This window comes from Falco naumanni, chromosome 1, assembly GCF_017639655.2.
Source record: "Falco naumanni isolate bFalNau1 chromosome 1, bFalNau1.pat, whole genome shotgun sequence".
Taxonomy (NCBI): Eukaryota; Metazoa; Chordata; class Aves; order Falconiformes; family Falconidae; genus Falco; species Falco naumanni.
Genome location: NC_054054.1, coordinates 37,162,213 through 37,168,212, shown reverse-complemented (window position 1 = coordinate 37,168,212; position 6,000 = coordinate 37,162,213).

Here is a 6,000-nt window from a genome sequence, read left to right as displayed (position 1 = left end):
AGAGTGCTTTGTACAGCTAGAGGTGCCCAAATGGGCCTGACTGTCATTCTGACTTCTGTCAGCGAATATGACCAAAAGCCAGCAGGCATGGGGAGGGGGGTGGCAGTGCAGGGAGCAGGTGAGAAGCCATGTTAAGACACTTGATGTAGTTCTGTATAATCAGGACTCTCATTTCTGCACCTGTGTTGTCCAGGTGAGAGGTAAGTTTAGACAGTGAATGGGGCAAAAGATCTGGTCTGACTGAACACCAACCATGCCAATTCCCATCCCCACTATTTTATGTTTGGAGCATATGAATTTTTATGTTTCACTAAAGTAAAGCTGGATCAGTTCCACTGTCTGATTTACCAGGCTGATGGTGGGAAGCTGGAGCAGGTGGGCAAATCAGACCTAAATGATTCTATGATTCTGTGATTCTGTGGTGTGAAGTTGGGGAAAGAAGAAAAGACAATGACTATCTTAAGCTGCTTGTTGAATATTCTTGGTATCTTTATAGAGTTGCTTAGTTGTCCTGATGCTCCATCAATTTGTCTTTTTACAGACGTGAGAATCTCATTAACTCATAATTATTTTATGTTTGAGTTTACTTAAATTTGTTTTGTCATGTAGTCCTGAGCTGACTGCAGTCTAAAGAGGTTCCTCCTGAATCCTCCTAAATAATTTGCTCACTTGGTATTTTGGATCTAAATCTCTTGCTTGTAGCTATATTGACTTGACTTACGGAATAGTTTTATTCCATTTAGTATAGCAAGATGAATATTATGTTAGCAAAAGAGGAAGTTTGGTGTTCCCTATTTAGTTAGAGAACTATGGTGTCTTTTACTAATTATGCTGCCTGATTGCTGAGTTTTGGAACTGTCAGCTTCCTTCCATGAGTCTTTGGTACTATTTGTAGAAGTAAATACTAATAGCAGTTACTTCAGAAGGGTGTTGCATAGCTAAATTAATGTTTGAGAATTATTCTGAACCTCTAATATGCCAAATAGTCTAGCACAACAATTAATGTTGCTAGTGTTAAATATCATCCAGTTTCTGTATTACATATTCATGCCCTTTAACAAGGGCAAGGAAGCAGAATGTAACGCTCATTGATGTTTTTAAGTCTTTTATTAAAGCTAATATCTTATTAATAGCCTGGAAAAGCTTCTCTGTAAATACGAGGTTTAGTTCTTTTTCTGCTACTTTTGAAGTCTAAAGATGGCATAGAGAAGCTATTACTGCTTCATAAACAGTTTCTGGCCTGGATTTGCAGATCTACTCATGTCTCATCTTGGGGTTGTCCTGAAATACTATGTCATGAATATGTAGAATATGTTTGCTATCATTTTTTTGTGCTGTAGATTCATGGAAAATTCCTAGTTTATTCAGAAGGTGGCCTGCTGTGGAATGCTCCATAACGTACACTTGTTTCTTTGGCAATACTTCATTACTGATATGAAATGAATCTGTATTGCAAGTATTACTATGCTTTGAAATTATTAAACAGCGTTTGTAGTTCCTGTGTTCTTTACAATATATACTGGCTTTAAAATAAAATAAAATTCTGACACCAAATTTAGCTCTACTATTCGTGGTTTTGATTGCCACACCACAGATAATTTTCTTTTGAGTCAGCTGCCTCCCTATTTCTGTATACATATGTATTCTAAGTCCTTTTTACTCAAGAGATCTTTAGAATGCTGCACAGTTTCTACAATTTACTGTCTGTCTTATACTGTTCCTTCTTTTCAGTTCTCATGGCCATATTACGCTGATCTATTTCCATTTCTTTCTCACTATCATTTTCTTCATTACTGAAGATTCCCTAACACGGGTTGGAAATGGAATTATCAGGAAGAGGTGTTTTTAGTTTAGAATTAGGTGTAGTCTAGGAAAAGAATGAGACAATCTTGTAGCTGAGATAGAGCAGGATTGATCTATGTGTTACTGCAGGAAGTTTGGTAGTAGTTTGAGCAACAGAGATGTCTACATGAAATAAGAAATACTTCAATATAAGTTTAACTGAGTTCAGTCAGCAGGTGTATCATTAATAAACTCTGAAGGTAAAATGAACTGAGATTTCCACAGAGTTCAAACCATTCATACAACTGAAATGAGAATGTAAACCATGTACAGTAGTTACTGAAGAAAATACCAGTGGTCATGAAAATAAAATTGATCTCTAAAATTTATTCAATAAACTGCTGTAGAGCAGACCAAATATGCTACAAAATGATATAAAAAAGTAGTACAAAGACGTTATGCAAATTATATTTTAAATAAGGATAGATATTGTCATATAGTTTTAACATGAGGAAAACATAGTGACAGAAGAATCTGGACTTCTGCTACAATGATTATTTGCCTCTATGCTTATTTGGCACACTTAGTACTAGATAGATTCTTAAAACCAAATTCCATGAAAAGTGCTGAAAATTAAGTACTAAGATATTGAGAAAATATTAAAAAAGCCATTGTAGCTCAATTGTATGGAAAAATTAAAGATGATATTGTTTACACAGGCATCAAGAAGAGAGCAGTATGTAAAGAATTGCATGGATTCAATACAAAAGCCTTCTACATCATTAAAATACAACATAACATGATTTCCAATACAAAAGACTGAAGGCTAAAAGTTACACGTTTTTGTAACAGAAATTGCTTTGTAAAACAGACTACCTGGGATACCAATCTTCTGGAAGAGTGGAATGAAAATTTCTACAGGCGCTGTACTTTAATAAACAAATGAAGAATAGTACTGAAGTGGAAAAATAATGTTAGTTTGTTGGATGTAGACAGCAAAAAAACCCCTACACAACAATATTGATTTTGATTGCAGAATTTGGATTACTGATATGATGCTGCATGCATTCATAAAACTCAAGTTGTGGGCAGCTAGCCTGCATTTCCCTTCCACGTGAAAGTGTAATTCTGCTGGGTGATTTACTGTGATTTTTGCTGCCAGTATTTGTGGGTGTGGTTATGGTCGGGTGTTTGAAAATCGATGCTGCTTGCAAACCATGAATCTTCTGCTATCCCTTCTCAGTGTAAGAAAGAAAAGTTGAGATCATAACCTCACACAGTGAAGCGGGCTTCCACATTGCAAACTGAATCACTTCTGAATGGCCCAGTGATTCCAGAAATGAAATTTCTGTTTTCTGTAACTTGTTTGCCTGCCTTTTGAGCAGTCTGCTGGGATAAGAACAAAAGACCAGAAATTTCTGTTGAATCAAATCCTCTGCTGTCACAGGTAAATGCATAATTTAATTCCTTTAATTATTTTCTTTAACCTTTTCTATTGTTGCTGCACTGTTTCACCCCTGTTATAACATTGTTCCTTCAAGAATAAGAATGGCTAAACTTCCCGTTCTCTTGGATGTTATGGTAGGAGGTGATGTTCAGGATGCAGCATGTGTGTATTGTGTGTTGTTCAGAACCTGGAAGTTTGGTTCTGCGCTGGAACCTTGAATGCAAGACAAAATTGGTCAGGAAGTCTTAGCTGCTGTAAATAATGGAGATGCTTGATGTAACTACATTACTTTTTTTCAGTTACAAAGATTCACTCCTTCATTTTGAGATACGTTTTTCATTTTGCCATTAAGGCCTCTCTTCTGTATTCCATTTCTCATTTTCCCCTCATTAGTTATTCATAACCTTTACATTTCTATGATTAGTGCAGGCTACAACATTGTCTTCCTTTTCATCTTGCTTATTTTTACTCCAGCAGTGAAATCGACACTGATTAGACTGGAGCAAATTCTTCATCCTGTAGTAGCTTACATAGACCTTAATGTGGACGTTACTCTTTTGCAATTCATTTATTCAGTCTTTTTCTGTATAGTACATAGAGATGCAGATCGTTCAGACCTTGTGCATCCACTTGATTTACACACACCTTCTGAAACCAGACATACTTTAAAATAATTCTTTTTAGTTAGAACCATATAGTTCTGTATGTTTACGGTTGGGTTTTTTCCCTTTTCTATCAGAGTAACTTAGCTTAATTTCTTTCTGTTCTTACTACCTTCTCAGTTTTGTTTTTATGTCAGTATTTGTTTCATTTTTTCCCATCCTTCAAGTGTTAGCAGAATTCATGAGTTTGTTTAAACAAAATAATTTTTATAACTTTCTCCTCCTCTCTCACATTCATGACCACTCACATTTTGTAGTGCAAAATTGACTTTGAGACTGAAGTGTAAACATAAATTGTCTCAAAAGTAAAACCAATGGTTGGCATTAAATTCTACCTTCTGTGAAACTATAGGGTAAAAATTAAAACCTGCATATAAGGAATACTATATATGTAGATGTTACAGTAAAAATTCTGAGGAGCCTTCTAATATCAAATGAGATGAAACTGGTGAGAATCATTAAAGCAAAGATAAAGTACATGAGGACTAGTAAAAAAGATTTAGTTATTTTAACATAAATATGGTTGCTACTGTGCTCTCCAAGAGGACCAAGTGGTTCAACCATGTCCTGGAGCAGACATTGCTTATCACCAGGTCTGACAGCCTCTGATTACACCAAAAGGTTGCGTTGTGAACTTAAATTCGTTCCTACAATAAAGTGTGTGTATATGTGTACTTGTGTAGCTTTCTCCCAGGTTCACAGGTGTTTTGAAAATATTCTCCTCCCATCCCCACGGTCAGGGAAGAGAAACATGATTTGTCATTTCCTCAAAGATAGACCTTTGCTATTTATAGGAACTTCTCACATTATTGTTCTTGGAACTTGATATCAAGGCAGTATGGCAAAAAGCAATTAATTTTAGTGCACATATCCATACTTCTAGAACAAAACGTTTCCTTAAAGTGAAAGTATTTAAAGATGCCTTTCAACCCAAGGAAAACCTCTGTGTGGATGTCTCTTCCAAAGAGCTATGGACTTTTGCAGATTCCCAGCTTTTAGTGAAGGTGATGGTGAAAGGCAAAAGTTGTCAGTAATAGGTAAAGAAAATAATCTGGAATGGGTCAAAGGTAGAGGGGTACTCTGGATCTTGTTGTGTTGCTGGTACTTGCTTTGATGACCGTTGCTGCTGAATCACATTGGTTTTGGAGGTTGTTTTCTTGTTTGTGGAACAGGTAATCTGCAGTAGTCTGTGAGTGAAAATGCCAGACCATGGAACTGTTGATGTGCCCCTGTCCTGCTTTATCATTCCTTTGGCTTGCTAAGTCTTTGTCATCTGTCCCAAAATGAGGCTTCTACTGAGTCTGAGCTGGGGCAGACAGGAGGTACCACAATGCAGCTGAACCTCTCCTTCAGTGAGAAGAGAGAGACTTACAGATAGATACCTTCTTCTTGCTTGGAGGTTATTTACTTGCAATGAATTTATTTACATATTTCCTGAGGCAAAACTTATAGAAAGATTTGATACTGGCATCCTGGATAGCGATGTGGTTAAGGCAGACTGCTTGAATTATTTTATTGAAGGCTTGGAAAAACTTTGGGTGTTCTGGTGTGTGGTGGTGGTGTTTTTTGTTGAAGCAAGGTATTGGAGGATGATTAGTAGTACACTTGAAAACAATCATATTTGTTTACATTTTCTTTCAGTTTAAAATGACCAACTAAGATGATTCTTAGGTGAGATGCCTGTTCCTGCATAATATTACAATTCTAAATGCCAGATAAGAGTGTTAATGTTTTCTTTAAAGAGAAAAATATTCTCCTTTTTGTGAGGAATCCTTTGGAAATCATTCTGATTTCGTTTCACTTGCATTTTACTGATAACATTTACTCTGCCTTGTACTGTTTTATGGAAAATGGTGTTAAGAAATGTACATCTACAGTGCAGATGCTTCCATTCTGCTTTTTGTAGAAACCCCTTCATGTCAATAATTTGCTGAAAAATGATTTTTCAAGATGGGAGATGAGGCTGTAAGTACAGAATTATATTTTAGAGAAGCTGGAGCTTTGAGAAGTGTGCTGGTGAGTGTTTTTACTTGGGGAGGAGATTTTCCAGGTATATGTTAGGTATGTGAATCAGTTTTTACTGTAGAAAAAGGACTTTTATAATTTTGC